The following is a 17578-nucleotide window of genomic DNA, read 5'->3' as shown; positions in this document are numbered from 1 at the left end:
CTTTATTGGCTCAGCAAAACGATTATATACTGTTATCCCAGGGGGAAGGTTCAGCAAGCTTATTGGACAGTTCAAGCAAATCTTCTACCAATCACATGAGTCACTCAAGCATTTAACCATAAAGGGACAAAGCATTTATCAGCATACAGCAATCAGTATTTTACCAAATGTGGGGAGGGGTAAGTGGGAAGGCGTACATCAACAATTAACCCTATGCAATCTTTAACTTCACAATCCCTAGGGGCAAGTAGGACAGGGAAATACCACCTGCTTCCTGCTCCAGATCCCGTGACCCTGTGGTTAGCACAAAGGGCTATTTTTTCTGTAAGATTTCCTGTTTGCCCAGGGGCTAGACCTGCCAAAAGTCACGTACGTAGTCTAGTGGGATTTTTCCACCGAGGCAAAGGCTAAGGTTGAGGGCAGCCATCTTGTGCAGGCCCAAGCAGTCTCTCACAACGTGCCTTTTTAAGCAACAGAGAAATATATTAAATAACTGAATAACCTAGAGATCAGTTCAAGTGTGGAAATGCTTCTATGCAAAGCTTGCATACATTCTTTACAGCTGTAAAATTGAAACAAAAGCAAAGATTACATGATTGCAGTTACTATAGGACAGGAATGACAAGTAAAATGGAGTAAGGGCTGGTTTTAACATTTACCCTGTAAGATTGGCAAATGTGGCATCCAGCTTTAGGGATCTCCGCCTCTACGCGTATAACAGGATTATAAACTTCCAGACCATGGAGTCATTTACTTTAGTCCTCTGAAGGACTGTGGTGGCTTTTCATTTAAATTGAATTGGCCTTTTGAAAATCTATCTGGCTATTTTCCTATGATCAAAAAGTCAATTTACAAAAAGAAGAATTATAGCCAGACTGCTATAAATGGAAGAGGTTGGGAAGGAAAGAAGTCCGGCATTTTCATGTTAAAGGTTTCTCTTTATTTATTTATTTATTTTTTTAATTTTACCAGGGATTGAACTCAGGACCTTGCGCTTATGAGGCAGGCAGCAGCACCACTGAGTTAAATCCCTGGCCCAAGCTTTCCCTCTGTAAAAGAAATTTTTTTGTTGTTGTTTTTTTCAGTACTGAGAATTGAACTCAGGGCATTTGCACTGAGCTGTGTCCTTAGCCCTTTTCCATTTTTTTATTTTGAGACAGGCTCTTGCTACATTGCCCAGGCTGGGCTCAAGCATGCGGTCTTCCTGCCTCGGTCCCCCAGATTTGTGGGATTACAAGTGTGTACCTCCATACCTGCCTTCTAAAACCTTAATATCACATCTGACTAAGAGGTTTCGTCTAAGTATCTGGAAGAATGTAGTGTTTGTGAAAGTGTGTTATGAAAATGGAAAATGGGCAAATCTCTTATAGTCAGGGTATCTTTTATTACTTAAAGATTTCCTCAAATTCAGAGGTATTCCATACACACACACACACACACACACACACGCGCGCGCGCGCACACACACACATCACTTAACTACCTATTCCAGGGTGACTGAGAGTTCAGACAACATTGTTATTATCAGTAACACAGTTTTTTAATAGTCATTTAATCCACAGCATTCTTAAAATTCTTTTTTGCTCCTTTTTAGCTATATTTCTGTTTTCTTTCAATGAAAAGCAGCAGTCTTTTAGGACAAGGAAGTCTGCTGTGAATGAGTTGTCAGCTCTGTCGGTTCATTCTTCTGGTTGACCTTCGGCAAATCACCTTTTCATCTTTGTTCTCTGATTACACAACCTACCAGGTGGAAATAATAATTTGATCTCCACGTGCGTATTAAGCACCCCTGAGATTCTAATATAGGATAACAAAACCGGTGCAGTATTGTGGGAAATTTTTCAAAGCAATCATTGTACTTGTTTCAACCCTAAGAGAAATGACGTTTAAACTGCAATGATTTAAGTTTGTGGTTCCAAAAACTGTTTAAAAAGTAAGGGTTGTATTTCACTTTGTTTTTTTTCCAGCATGTCCCCCTTGGTTACATTCCCCACTTAAGAATTTAAAGGAAACTTTTGCCAAAGCCTCAGGTTCCACCTGGTTTGGGGTTGAAACCACATGAAGCCACTGAATTTTGCATAGTTTCCATTTGAAGTGACTTATCAGCTTGGGTTTGCTTTGTGGCGGCAGCCAGGCTCACACAAAACTTGGCCTGGCTTTTGGATGAACTTGCATGGAGTTCTCATTTTATATCAGACCCTAAAATGAGGCCACTCACCTCCTTCCATCTTTCAAAAAGCTCTTATTATAACATCCCCAGAGTGTGTATAATAATCTTTAGTCGATGCAGAGGCCTGGTAACACCTTGTTCCAGGACAATATGGGGAAGAATTTCTCAGCCACTTGGAATCTGTTCTAATTGGGAAACCAGAGAGTCTTAGTAATGGAGGTTCTGGTGTCAGGCAAAGCGCTTTGGGGAAAAAGGTTCCTTTTGAAGTCTCAGCAAAAGTGCTTTCAAGTAAATAGCTCAGAGAGACCTATTTAACTCATTTTTTTCTTTGCTTCTTCCTTCCCTTATGCAGTCATCAATTCAACAGATATTTATTGAGCACTACGGTATGCCATGTTTGTTAGTCTTTTGTTACTGTGACGGAAGGCCTGAGAGAGAAGTGCAGCGAAGGAAAAGGTTTGAGCTTAGGCTGCTGGTGCATGTCCTGAATCCCAGCAGGCAGGAGGTTAAGGCAACCAGCCTACGCTTCACTGTGAGTGTGGGGTCAGTTTGGACTACACTGAGATCCTGCCTAAACATAAAAGGAAAAGAAAAGGCTTATTTGGGCTAATTTCAGAGGTTTCAGTAAGCTGGCCCTGGTACTTTGGGTGACACAATACATCATGGGAGGGGCAGATGTCAGATGCATGAGCAGATGCAGATGCATCAGGGGCAGATGCATGAGCCTGTCACCTCATGGCAACCAGGAAGAGAAAGAGAAAGAAAGAGGAAAGGGCCAGGGTCTCCATGTCGCTTTAAGGGCATCCCAGTGCCCCACCTCCTGAAGATTTCACCTCCTACCCTTCCAAGAGTGTCACAGGTTTAGGCCAAGCTTTTGGCATATGGGCCTTTAGGGGACATTTATAGTAGCCAGCCAAGCTAGGAATGTGGGATATATCGGTGAGCAAAACATTCAGAGCTCCAGAACTTTATGAATCTTACATTCCAGTAGCAGAAGACAGACAATAAAACTAATCATAATATGTAGATCAGATACATCTAACTAACCTATTAGGGCATAGTAAGTACTATTCAATTAAAATGGAGGAAAATTAGAGATTAGGGTAGGTTGCGGTGTTAAAGAGGAATTACCAGGAAGGACTCTGAGATAATAAGATTTGGACAAAGACTTAAAAGAGGAAATAGCAGCCAGGTCCCTTGAAAAAGAATGTCTCAGACTGAAGAGCTAGAGCAAAAGCCTTGAGGTGGAAGTGACCTGCACAGCAGAGGACACACAGCAGATCACTGGATCACAAATGGAGTCAGCTAGCACATGACTTGCAGGCCATAGGAAATATTTTGTTATTTCTCTGGATGAGAATGAAGTCATTACAGGATTTTATACAAAGGAATAGAGCATTGTAATTTACACTTCAAAATGTTCTTTCTGTCATGCTGGGGGTAGAAGGTAGATGGACAAAGATAAAAAGAAGAGACTTATTACGAGGCTCCTGAGAAAACACAAGTGCCCTGGGTTTGGTGGTAGAAGTGTAAGCAGCAGAAGTAGACAGATGCTAGCTAGTTTTGAGCCTCATCAACTGGATGGAGTATGTGAAAAACAGAAAGAAGGGAGGGAGAGAAAAAGGAAAGGAAAGGAAAGAGAATGACAGAGAGGTTTGGGAAGGAAAAAGAGAGGTGAGGAGTCCACAATTTTGGAAATTTAGTTTGAAATACCTCTTAGACCTCCAAATGGAAATGTCATTAATTACAGAGTTAGATTTATGAGTCTGGATCTGGACAGAGAGGTTGCATTTGGAAGTCATTACACGATATCCAGGATGTGAGTATAGACAGAGAAAAGAACTAAATTCCAACCCCTGGAACACTGCAGCACTCAGAAATTAAAGAAAAGAAGAGAAATAAGCAGACGATAACCTGAAAGAGCTCCAGTGAGGTAGGAGGAAGACAGGAGGGCAGAAGAGTTCCTGGCTCCCTGGGAGCTGAAGGAAGCCAGTGTTTCAAGATCACAGTGATTAAGTGTCTGGCAGATCAGGCATGATGAAGGTTGAGGAATGACTGTTGGATTTATCTACTTGAAGGTCATGGGTGACATGTTTCAAGAGCACAGTTGGTGAAGTCAGGGAAGAGAAAGTCTGACGATAGTAAGCATAAGATAAAATAAGAGAAGGAAAACTAAAACACACATGGCAACTCTGTGAAGGACGCTGCTGCCAGTAGACCAAAGAGATGTGGTGGCAGAGTTAAGAGTGTTTTAAAATGATAAGAGAAGTATTAACACGTTTATATGATAGTCGAAGTAATATCACTTTGAGGAAAAACAGTCCTGGGCAAAAGAGGTGAGCATTGTTGGAAAGATGGACTTGAACAGGTAAGAGAGGTGGGATCTTGTACATGGCGGAAGAATCAGCCTCAGAGAGAGAACGGGGTAATTCATCTCTGAGTAGATGAGAGGATAGAGCAGAAGCCAGGAGGTCAGCAGACCAGGGGCTCTGGGGCTGTGGAAGTTCTCCTCCAGTTCTTCTGTTTCCTCAGTGACGTGAAGCAAAGTCACGATCAGGGGTCAGGGAAGAATGTGGGAGGGAAAAGGTCTAACGAAATGGACACCCGAGAGAGCAGAAGAGTGACTGGGTCGGGGAAATAAAGTCCGATTGCAGCATCAAGGGCTCCTTCGGGTTCACGGCACTGAATATACCGGAAACTGTTGACAATTTTTTGGTTTTCTCCAGGCACGCAGAAGTGCACAGGTATAGATACAGACCAGGCAGGAAGTTGGACTTAACTCCGGTTTGGGGGGAACCAAATAAAAGTAGCCAAGAGACAGAGAAGAAAAGGAGCTGAGCAGGTTTGCAAAGGTCCGATATAACACCTAACTAAATTCTGTCCGATAAAGAGGGAACTGAAGACATCAGGAGAGAGAGGGCTAGTGGCCCCAGTTAGATTAAAAAACTGACGAGGTCTGCCGCGCCCAAGAATGGCTGCTGAGAGTGAGGCCCGGAGAAAAGGATTCACAGAGTTGAGAGGAACAGAAAGGGAGAGTTCCCAGGACTGAAGCGGGAAGGACTGACCCAGGGAGTCGCCGGGGGAAAAGGGAGTGCTGCAAACAGATCTCACACCCACTTCCAACTCTCCGAGAGTTTAGACCTGCAAAATCCTGGCGGGAGAAACAGGGGCAGGAGTTAAATAACTTCACATTGAGGGGCAGCATCCGGGGCTTTGCCGATAACTATGGAAATAGCTATGTAATCTGATAACAAGGGTCAACTTTTTTTATAAGATGAGAAATAAGGAAGCTGACAGACTTGAGGAGGAAAGAAGAGGGAGAGAACAACAGAAGGAGAAGAGAAAGGAGGAAGGCTGGCAGATTTGAAGAGGTAGGCATGACAGTAGTTCAGTGGCTCCATCCCACTTTGCATTGAGTTTTCTAGAGTTACAGTCAGACAGTGTAGTAACACACAAACCAGGTAAATCACTGCATTGAGTAACAGTTTGCCAAAATGAGATTCTTTCCCCTTTCTTAACCAGAAAGTATCAAGATGCCCAATAACTTACTCTTCTTATTTTGCAGTGAAATAACACAAGAAAATACTTAGAAAGATGCCAAACAACAGTATGGAAGGAGAAATCCAATTTAAACATGGATGGTCTAGGCTATTTCATGGCAACAGTAAACCAAGTATCATCCCTAGGAAAAAGCTGAACTCCCTGAAGGCGGGTGGATAGATAGCGTTTTAAATGTACAATAGTGGCTTTATTACCCTTTAATGGCTTGGCAGCTTCTCCTTGCTCTGACCAAAGATCCTTGGAAGTTTACTTAATTCAGTGATATCTATGCAGACTTCTACCTACAAACATAGTTCATGGTATTTATCCAGGGACAGCTTACAGGAGATGATTGAATTTTTATTTTTCCATAGTTGTGCCATATTCCATTCTTTTTTTTTTTTTTTTTTTTTTTTTTCTTTGCGGTACTGGGGATTGAACTCAGGGCCTTGCACTTGCAAGGCAGGCACGGTGCCACAAAGCTAAAGCCCCCGCCATATTCCATTCTTGATGCCAGAGAAATATTTTTTTAAATATTTTTTCCTGAAAATCAGGAACAGCACCCTGGGAAGGTTCTGAACCAGTGTGAGACCACCAGACACTCCAAAAGTGATCAGTGGACCCAAGTTCTATAATTTAGCTTTCATGGTGGCAGTGAATTCTGTTTCCTTTTAGGTAGAATTTCCCTGGAGTAATTTTCCTCTTTGTGTTTATAAATTACACCTTTGCCTGTGGTGAGCAGAGGCCAGGATGAAAGCGGGTGACTTATTTGAAAAATCAGTAAACTCAAAGAAACTCCTTCCTTTCACTTTTCTAGGAAAACTGGTGCGGAGCAGGAAATACTCAAATAAGGAAAGGACATTAAGTAAAACAATGTAACGAATGAGCATCTTGCTTCTGTACTTGACTATAAACAGTAACAGTATAAAAACTGTAATAAACTTCTGAGGTCGCTGGCATCACGCAAAGCGGATCCTGTGGCAGTCACTTGACACCGCAGCTGTCACTCATGCATCCAGTAGACACCCATGTGTGTTTTATGCATGCAGGACACTGCTCGGGACACTGGCACAGGAATGGGCCCGGACCTCTGTTCTCAAGGAGCGTACATTCTGAGGTAGCCGTAATCCTGCCACAGTGTGAGCCAAAGCTGTCACTGCAGGGGACAGCCAGTGTGGGACTGTCTGGTGAGGCTGCGCCTTTAGGGGAGGATGAGGTTGGATGAAGAATTTTTAGCACTCGGTACAAATTTCCTGAAGCTCTCTAGTGCAGAATAATCCTAAGTCTATTGCTTGTTAAAATATAACACGCCTCAGAAAAGTGATTAGAAGTTAATACAAAATTTGTGCGATGTTCCCTAGAACTGAAAAGCTTGGAAGTACAAATTGCTATATAACCAAATGTCTGGCTCCTGCCAGCTCCCAGCAGCCTAGGGATGCTTGGGACAGTGGAAGTGCATCAACAACAACATTCCTGTCAGCTGGTGCTTTGAGTGCAACAAAATCCTTTTCCTCCAGTGTTCAGGAGAGCAAATAACTCTCAGGGAGAAAGTGCCTCTTCAGCCTCCTCTAAAGGCAAGGCACTTCCTCCTAAGCCAGTGGCTGAGTTTTGATACAGAGGAGAATTGAAGTTTATGGACTTTGAGCCAGGCATAGTGGCACACAGCTCTAAGCTGAGGCAGGAGGATGGAGACTTTCAGGCCAATCTGGGCAACATAATGAGACTCCCTCCTCAAAAGAAAAAAATGGACTTTTGCTTCCAAAGATCAACCTGTCCTTTGTTTTGTTAGTCTATTAAAATTTATTAGTTAACTTTAAAAATTCTTCCATTTCAAAAACTTGATCTCTGGCAGCCTAAAGAGAAGCTACTTACATTTCATTCACATGACCAGATTAGCTTCACGAGAAAGATAGCAAAAATAAATAAATTAATAACAGCCTCCTATAAGTGTCTGAAAGAGAAAACTACTCCAAAAGTACTTCAACCCTCAAGAAATGCAAATTGTAAAACATCAGTGTGAACAATGCCTGTTTGGCATTGATGAGCTTCATGTCCCTTGCAGGTTTGCAGATGGCTCTGCCCAGGGTGATATCACAAACAGGTCACAAGCGAGCAGTCTCTGGACACATACTACAAATGCAAAAGCAGTGTGCATTTCAAGCTTCATTTTAGCTGTCTGCAGTCATATTATCAGTCTGTAAATTGTCTATAAACAGAAAAGTTGCAAAAAAAGTAATAAGAAAATGAAACTCAAGCTAGGAAATGGTGCCACAGAAAGCCGTATAGTAGAGACCAAACTAATGCAGACCCTTGCAATTGCTGTGTCACTGGGGGCAAATGAAAAGACAAGGCAGATGACCAGTGGATTCAAGAGAAAAGAACTGGAGGTCAGAAAGCACAAAGACTCAGCAGAGAGGACGAAAACTTCATTCCAAATGCTCAAAGACACAGGCTGGGGGGCAGGGGGATTCCTAGGCAGCTTAGGGACTGAGCAGGCATAAGGCTTCGGTTTACTTAAAATACCAGTTATGCAAAAGCCAGAATTGCAGGTGTCTCCACAGGATATCTTTCTCCACACGTTTCTAAGTAAATAAAAGATAGACAGAAGGGTAGATAGATAGATTAAATGAAAAATAAACAACCATTATCCACACAGACTTAAAGGCTTAAAAATGAATGAGATTTTCATTGTGTGGTTTCTACCTACTTGGTGTGGGCATACGTGTGTGTGTGTGTGTATGTGTGCACACGCACGCACACGTGTGCACTTAGAATTGCAAGGAAAAATGCATTATGAAAAATGTTACTTGAATGACATAATTTTATGTGTGCTACTGGGTGAAGACAGGGAAACAAAGACGAAAGAAATGAGTGTGGGAATTGGTAAAGAGTGATTAAAAACTGCCTTCACCCCTTCCCCAGTACAATACTTCTAACTAAAGGAAGCCTAGCTTTGAGAGGATAAAGATTTTTGTTTATCATTAAATAATAAAAATGTGATATAGCCAGCCAGTTTCTTGCTTTCCCAGGAACTCTTTCATGCCCAGCATCTCTATCTTCCTCTAATCCTTTTCAGACTTCTTGCCCTTTACCCCTGAGTGACCTTCAGCACATTGCCTCCTGACCTTAAAAATGAGCACTTCAGAGCTTGAGGGAGATTTTGATGAAACCACCTGCTGTTCTACTCTATCATTTCCCTCAGCACTGAATCCAAATAAATCAGCACAGTTTATAAATATGCTAATACTCAGAACCATGCCAGATTGGCACCTTGGCAATTTGGTGACGTAGGAAAAGTCACGGTGAAGGTGTGAGTTTCTAACTCTCCCACCACTACCCCAACAGGAATGGGAATGGAAGATCTTGGAAACAGAATGGATCTGATTTCTTCGCTCATAAAGAAAAACTGTAAACATTAGGGCAAATTTTACAAAGATAGCATTGTATTTTGAAGTTGAGACAATCCTCATTTTTTTTCTATCAGACTTGGTTTTCTTTAGTTATATACTGCCAATTCTGACCAGAAAACTGAAACATTTGGTTATCTAAGATTTTGCTTTTTAAAAATCCAACTTTGAGGTTTACAACTCTCAGATGAAAGAGCCCATACCCATCTATCTTGACAGAGGGTGGCATTCAGTTATGGTGGGGATGCCATAAAACATAAGACATAATCATAAGACATAACCATAGCTGGTAAAGCCAGAGAAGAAAACAGATGGGACAGATAGGGATCTCAGACAGCTCTTCCTTGTCTGCTTCAGGTTTTGAAGTGAAATTGGAGTTGACTAGAGGAAGGGCACATGAATTTGTGGATCACAGAAAAGAAGAAACTACAAAATGTGTAGGTTGGGTAAAAGGAAAGCAGGGGTATGGGGAAAAAAATGAGAACCAAGACATATCATGTAAAGGTACAAGATCCCAATGATAAATGTAACTGCATTGTTTGCTTTAAATGTACCAATAAGCTTAACAAGAAAAAAATTGTTTAGGTTGTGAAAATAAATTAGCCATAAAAATAGCCATGCTCAGTGGTACATACCAGTAATATACCACTACAGGAGAGGCTGAGGTAGGAGCATCACGTGTTTGAGGGCAGCCTAGGCAACTTCGGGAGACCCTGAGTCAAAATAAAAAAAGGGCTGGGGATGAATGGTAGAACCCCTCTAGATTTGAACCGCAACCCCACAAAATAAATTAGTAAATAATAATAATACTGTACCAGCTATTCTCCTAAGTAAACGTCACAAAATCCATGAGGTAAGTGCTATTACCCCTATTTTCCTTATCAGGAAGTTGACGGCCAGAAAAATAACCCTGTGCAAGTTCTTACCACTGGTAAATGACAGGATCCCACACACTTCAAGATCCAGCTTGTCAGACCCCAAAGCCAAAGTTTATTAAAACCACTATGCTAGGGGGTGAAGGGAGGGCAGGGATAAGGGGAAAAAATGAGAACCAAGACCTGTCATGTAAAGGTACAAGATCCCAATGATGAATGTAACTGTACTATATACCTAAAATGTACCAATATACTCAATGAGAAAAAAATAAATAAAAATAAAACCACTATGCTGGATGCTAGAAAGGTGCTTGCATATAAGAAATGAGATGAGACTTCTGGAAGACAGTTAGGGAATTGCTTTGGATGATCACTGATATAATGCTGAACACTACTACTCTCTGTTCTCATGAATTATCAACAGTCAGCACTGTAATTCTCACTAAAAATATTGAAGGATAACTTCAGTTATTCATGAAATCAACTTTTTTTAGAAGCTTATTGTATTCATTATCTGGTATTGCATTAAAAATGACCCTACAATGTAAGTGGCTTAAAACAACAATAAACACTGGTCACCTCACATGGAAACTGGGAGCAGCTCGGCTGGATGATTCTAGCTCAGGATGTTAGATGAGGTCAAGGTCCATCCTATTGACCAGGCCCGCAGCCCAGGGATCGGCGGAGGAGGAGGATCCTCTTCCAGGGTGGTTCATTCGCATGGCCTGCAAGTCCGTGCTGGCTGTCAGCACGAGGCCTCAGTTCTTTACTCTGTGAACTTCCCCCTGGGGCTCCTTCCCCACCAGAGCAGGTGAGATAAGAGAATATAGAGCAGCTGTGGACTTTACCAGGACTTAGCTTCCAACGTCACATTCCTACCTCTCTGCAGTATCTCATTTATTACACAGGTCAGCCATGTTGTGCGTGGGCGGAGGCATCACAAAGGCGTGAACCCCGAGAATCCTCATGGGATCTGGGGGAGGCTGGCTACTACTGTACTTGCTCTCACTCTATTAATGGCTCCACTTCGTGATCTGGGGTCGTTTTTCTGCTTCAGGGTAAGACAGAGAGATGAAACAAATACATTAAGTTATAATTGCAGCAGCAACTATCCCAAGAAAGCTAGAACTGAGAAATAGTGCTGGATTCTCCAGTACAATGATTCTTTTGCCCTCCTATGACATCAAGTGCAGCATTTGTAACTGTCAGGCTCAGAAACGTACTCAGCCATGGGGTGTTTCCAGCAAACAGGAGTAGACATATTTAGGCCCATGCTCCATAGTATTTGACAGATTTGTTTGAATCCCTATTGGTGGACGGAGCCACCGTCTGTGCAGAATCTTATTCATAATAGATCACTGGGAAGGCTCAGCCTGCCATTTAGAGATTCATCGCTAAAATGAGCCTTAGAGATAATTAAATACAACCACTGACCCTTATTACCAATGAGAAAATATAAGTTCCCAGAAAACTGAAATTTGCTTGTTGTAATTACATGGCGACACCTGTTCTGCCTTAACTTCTTATTGATGAAATCACAATCAAAATAACTATCGCTAACTGTTTCCAGAGGGTCGCGATGGATCGCACCAGTTACCAGATGCACTGTTTAATGGGCTGTACATCTTCCCAGAGATCAATCAGTTCAGCGCCAGACATTCATAGTCATGGATCTTCACAGACACACAATCTGGTCCTTTTAGAGTGAAATCTAATTAAGTCATATTGTGCTCCCCCAAAATTCCTTCTTAGCCAATATATTTGTCTGCCTTAAACTATGATTATAGTAATTAATAGGGAAACTTAAAAGTCGGTTTTATTATGACTGAGAGAAGTCTCTCCATGGGGACCTTCCATCTTAATTTCATTTTAAGTATTTTTTATCCTGGAATCACTTCTTGAATATAGGTACATTGTAATTACTGCTGTTTCTTTTGCTTTGTCTTTCTCCATAATTACCAAGAAGACCTTTTCCTGTTACTTCTGTCTGTGTGGTGGCTCCGCAGCTCAGGACCACAACAGGAAAGAGAGGCAGTTCTAAGCTGATTAAATAAATTGCCACCCCTGGAAGGGGGAGCCTGCCTGCTGCCAAGCTTGGGAACTTGAATCCCCGCCACATCAGCAGACAGCTCTGAAGAGCTCAAGACCCAAGGCACACTTGTGGCTTTGATGGGATCCTTTCTGGCTTTGCTGAAACTCCAAGGGGAACAAGTTAGAGTAGTAACAGAATCACTGCTGAAAAAAGTACTATTTTTCGTTAGAGCGTCATATACTTTTAAATACAAATTTCTCTTTCACTTCACTCATTTGTCCCCCTTTGGTCTGAGGATCTTGCAAGGAAACAAGTCATTCTCTCTTAAAACAAGGGTTTCTAAACAACCATGCATACGAATTTTCAGTATCAGAGGAAACATCCTTTACTTCTTAAAAAAACAAAAACAAAGCGGGGCGGGGGACAACAACAAAAAACCTGGGCAACAGTATATGTACAAATAGCTTCATTAGCATTGTGAAAAACAGATCAGTAAGCCCTCTTTTTCCAAAACAACAAATGCTTCAGTGGCTTTAATAACTGTCAGAAAAATCTGCTCCTCAGTGGAAAGGAGCAAAGTTTCCACTACCTTCTGAAAGTAGAGAATGTGTGGTTTTATCCCTAAATGTATTCTTCTGTAAGAAAAGAAAAAAAAAAAGAATGCCAAGAGAAAGGAGGGCAAATAATTCTCTGTTTGATATGCAGATATCATAGCTTCTTTGTTAATTAGAATAATTATGAGTGCAAATAAAATTTAGATGTGCAATTTGATTAATCTAGATACACAAATTTTTTTTTTTTTTAATCACAGAGTAGAACCAGTCTTGGCCAAGTGACTAAGAACACTTGTTTGGTTTTTACTGTCTAATACACTCATCTCTATGTTCAGTTTTATGCAAAAGCTGTTGAAAATCCTATCACCAATACATATAATCCCAGTGGGGCCAGGGTCTTACTGAGTTGCGGAAGGTGGGAAAATCTAGCTCTCCCAGCCCTCAGGGCATTTGTTCCAAAACCAAACAAGTTGGAAAGAATGTGGTTTTTTTTAACCCCCAATCTGTCTCTACTGTAATATTAAAATCAAAGGTTTGTCATGAAAAGCCCTAAACCCCGTAAACAAAGCTAAAAGGCAAACAACAGACTAGGAGAAATTATTTGCAAGTTTCAGTTGTTAAGTCAGCTATTTTGGGGGGCTTAAGGGAGTTGTATTCTTAGCAGTTATGATAATGAACAAAACTGTGACCTGGAGTGGGGTATGAGAAGGAAGCTTGCAGTGGTTTAGGAAAATCTGTTAATGACTCCTGGAAATCGACATGATGAAAGTTCAACCGGAGGCTGAGTACTTACTGGGTACAGTGTACATGACTGAGACCTGACGTTTGCTTACTTGAAGTAGCTACTAATTAAATAGGCAATCTGGAGGGGCCAAATGAAAACTGAAAAATGTAGGAAGCATTTTCAAATGTTTGGTTTAAATATCTTTAATATAATATTACATCTTTAAAGTCAATTCGTTCTTTGAGGGGTTTGTTGTTGTTGTTGCTGTTGTTGTTGTTTTGTACCAGGGATTGAACTTGGGTCCTTGCGCTTGTGAGGCAGGTACCAGAACCATTGAGCTAAATCCCCAGCCCGAGAAATTCTTTAATGAAGAACCCTAAATGGTATATGGGCATCCTAGCAGTAACTCAGCCTTTAAGGGAAGTATTTATGTGCCATTAGAAAGAAGAGTCTTAGTGTGCTTGAAGATACCAACTCTAAAAAATAGGAATATATTTCTGGAAACATTACCAGGCATTGAAGTTTTATAATACCCAAGAGCAAGCATTCATTCTAGTAAGGCAGGGCTATTACATTTCTGTTACTTCCATCTGCTTTATTACCAATTCAAACTTCAACTTCGGTGAAGTCAGCTTGATCTTCCAAATGTCATGGACTGCATTTCCTTGACGAATGAATTATAAGACTTCATTTCACCACTCTTTTGAGACTTAAGAGAAATGAGATAAGATAGCACTATCCAGAGACAATCTGAGAGCTTGGCAAGATTACAGATTCCTCAAGCTTATGAAATGAGTGAGTTACATTGATACAATTGATGTCATGCATATTTAACAAGAGCTGCATTTTTAAGTTGCCCTAAACACAAAAGTTATCATTCATAATTAAATAATACTTGAGTGAAAAAATTTAAATAATTCATACAGGAGTGTGCTGATTGAAAATGAATCTCACATTAGACTTCACACAGATTGCCTCAACCACAAAGGCAAGGTTCTCGCTTCCCCGATTGAGGGTTGAGTTTAGGACCTTCACACTGAGCTTCATCCCCAATCCTTTTTTTTTTTTCAGCTTTAATTGAGTTTATTGGTACATTTTAGGGATACAGTACAGTTACATTCATTGTTGGGATCTTGTACCTCTACATGACCCAATCCTTTTTTAAGACAGAAGCTCAATAAATTGCTGAAGCCGCACTCAAACTTGGAATCTTCCTGCCTCAGCCTCCTCCGAAATGCTGGGATTATAGGTGTCCACCACCATACCTGGCCAAAAGTGAGTTTCTAAAGCTAAAATTTCACATCATATCAGAATGTTTTGTGTTGAGATGGAAACCTCAGCCCCGATCGCTTTAGGCATTAAGGGACTGAAACGTTTGCTCTCACTGTTTCCGGGGTTGTACTAGAGCCTGTTTTGCTTTCTTCCCTGAATCTCTCGGCTTTGGCTGCTGTGGGAAGTTGCAGGTTTGGGCCCTCATGTTGTAGTGTGGCTGCTGCCACTCCATCAACACATCCTCACAACTCTAAGTCAATGGCCAGCGGTGCAGTGGCTTCCTTTGTAGCTCAAACAACAAAGCTTGAGAAGTAACTCTCACTAACCTGCTTTTGGTCATTTATCAGTTTTTGAAACAATCACTCTTTCTGGTGGGAATGCAAATGAAAAGAGCTCTTTGAACTCTGCACCCCCACAGTGTGTGGGGGGGGAAGTATTCCTAGAAGTACAAGGGCTACCAATGGTGGAGAAATGATTCCCTGCAAACACCCAGAGGTAGTTACAAGAGTAAGGTGTAGCTCAGGGACCAGAAAAAGGTAAAGAGCTCCTCTAGCATTACAGTGCTTGAAGGAAGGCACTCATCTTGTATCACTACTGTAAAATCCATGAAGTTGGCTTAGATAATGTGACGATTCCAACAGGGGGCGGGGGTGGGCGCAGCGAATGCGCTGAGCCCCAGGGAGAACAGGCGCTCAGATGCACCGCACACCATCACTCAGGAAGTGGAACTTGATCCTCTCTGTCTGATCACGGTTTTTGTTTTTTTTGCAGTATCTGTGTACAGGGGGCTCCCAGAGCTTGGCCCCCAGTCCCCATGGCATCGCTGCTTTTCACGCCCCACCAGAGAATACCAGGGGCTGGCAGCTCCTAAGGAAGGGTTGTCTAGTTCTTACCCAAGCAGTGTTTACAGCACTGAGAAGAGAATCTTGCTCCCTTTCCTTAAAAATGCTATAGAAATTCATTCATTTATACCTTGTATAACTCTATGATTATTAAGTATCACTTGGATTTGAAGTGTAAAATAGGTGACAGTCTACTCTGCATCAGAGGACACTTAGCTGTTCTTGACAGGCTACTGTTTGAGTTTGTTCTTTGTGGTTAGCAGGACACCCTGTATTCGAGGCTCATCAGGTTGGAAGGTCCAGCAGGGTGTAATCTGTCAACCACACTCTCAAGCCTAAAGCATTTAAAGATAGCCAGTTGACAAACAAAAAAACTGCTGAGCATGGAGCCCCCGAGCATCTCCCTATTTCTAGAAGATCGGTGTACAGATATATTTTCCAGTGTTTAGGCCACTGTGTCAGCTTGCAAGACACAGAGTGGTAACAACCAAGAAGCCCAGCCCCACCTAAGGGGACCTTCTCAGGGAGCTGGGTATGTCTTAGAAGGATCCGGGCATTTGACCATCTGAATTAAATGCTAGTCCCTCCTAGTAGCTGTGCAGCCTTGCAAAAGCTGTTTAATCACCCTGTACTCAGTTCCTTCAGCTGAAAAACAGGAGACATGGCCCTCCTGTCTCGGCTTTGGGGGCAGTCTATGCACAGTTCCTGGCACACGTGCTATGCTCCGTGAACGGAAGCTAGACTTACACTGGACACATCTGTAATCACACCCGGGCCTTGGAGAGAGGGAGGACCTCAAGCCAGCCTTTCAGACCATACTCTGCTCCTCTCCAGGAGGAAGGAAATAAGCTCATACACTGGTGCAAGTCCCTGGACTTCCAAGCAATCATCATGGTACCTGGTACACAGTAGGGACCCTTAGAGGTTTGATAAATGAATGCTAGTACTCTGGTTGATCACTGCCTCCCATTCCCAGGATATCAATAGCTCGAGTAGTTCCATACATGTCCTCTTAATAACCTCAGCCTAGTGTCCTTTGAAATGGGTTTCTGTGGGCAGACATGATCATTAAATATGCATAGTTTTGTTAAAAGATGTTGCCAATAAGAGCTTCTGGTCTCTAAGAAATGACTACATTAAATGGGTAAAAAATATTCTTGGCATAGGTGTGAAAAAATTCTCAACTCTACTCTCGGCATTCTCCACACTGTCGTTGTGGGCACCGTGTGTACCTCAGCAATGTGAATCATTCAGGAAGGCTGCCCCTGTGGCCAAGCCATTCCTGGTATTAATTTCACACACCGTAGCAGCAGAAATGCTTAATGTCCTCCTAGCACAGCAGGGATGCTGGGACCAGCATGTTAGAAATAAGTCTGTGCCATGTAAGGCCTTGTACAGTAATGCTATAAAGACGACAGTAGTGCTGACTTTCTCTATTCCTTTACTGATTTTTTCCATTTTTTCTAAAGCCCTACCTTTTTAGAACACTTTTAACTGGGCATCTGGAACTGAAACATTATACAGCCCAGAAGGAGCCTTTTTTGTGGCGGGAGACAGTCAGCCTGCCTTGAGATTTTTTGATTTGCTTTTGTATTTGTATTCTGAGACAAGGTCTCACTTTGTAGTCTAGGCCAGCCTTTAATTCTTCTGTATTCCAGGCTGGTCAAACTCATTATCCTCCTGCCTTAGCCTTCCACATGCTAGGATTACAGGAATGTATCACCATGCCTGGTTTTTGTGTTGTTTGTTCATAGGTTTTAGGTTTATTTGATTTTAATTTTATTTATTTATTTATTGATTTATTTATTTAACATTTTGTAGTACTGGGGATTGAACCTAAAGGCTACTGAGCTACATTGCAGTCTTTTTTTTTTTTTTTTTTTAACTCTCAGTACCAGGGATTGAACTCAATACCTTGCATTTGCCAGGCAGACACAACACCACTGACCTACATCCCTGGCCCTGTAGTGGCCATTTTTATTGATGTTTTCTTTCTTTGAATTGGCTATCCAGCTTAAGGATTTAATTTTGGAAGATTTGTACATGCTGTTATCATTCTCACCTCCACATCACTCCCTTCCCCACTCTTTCCCTAGTTTCACATTTTAGTGCAAGCTTCAATCCATATCTATATCTATGTTTTTTGTGTTTTGTTTTTTTTT

The 17578-nt window shown here is 41.7% G+C and overlaps 1 protein-coding gene across 4 annotated transcripts in view; it reads left to right on the top strand.

Annotated features, from left to right (window-relative positions):
* Window positions 1-17578, top strand: part of Sulf1 (sulfatase 1) — a 175174-nt gene that overhangs the window by 54867 nt on the left and 102729 nt on the right. The window lies entirely within an intron of this gene.

This window comes from Fukomys damarensis, unplaced genomic scaffold (genome assembly GCF_012274545.1).
Source record: "Fukomys damarensis isolate Sample0158 unplaced genomic scaffold, DMR_v1.0_HiC HiC_scaffold_5, whole genome shotgun sequence".
In the NCBI taxonomy this organism is placed as follows: Eukaryota; Metazoa; Chordata; class Mammalia; order Rodentia; family Bathyergidae; genus Fukomys; species Fukomys damarensis.
Note: the sequence above shows the minus strand (reverse complement) of the source record. Positions and strands in the feature narration are given on the sequence as shown.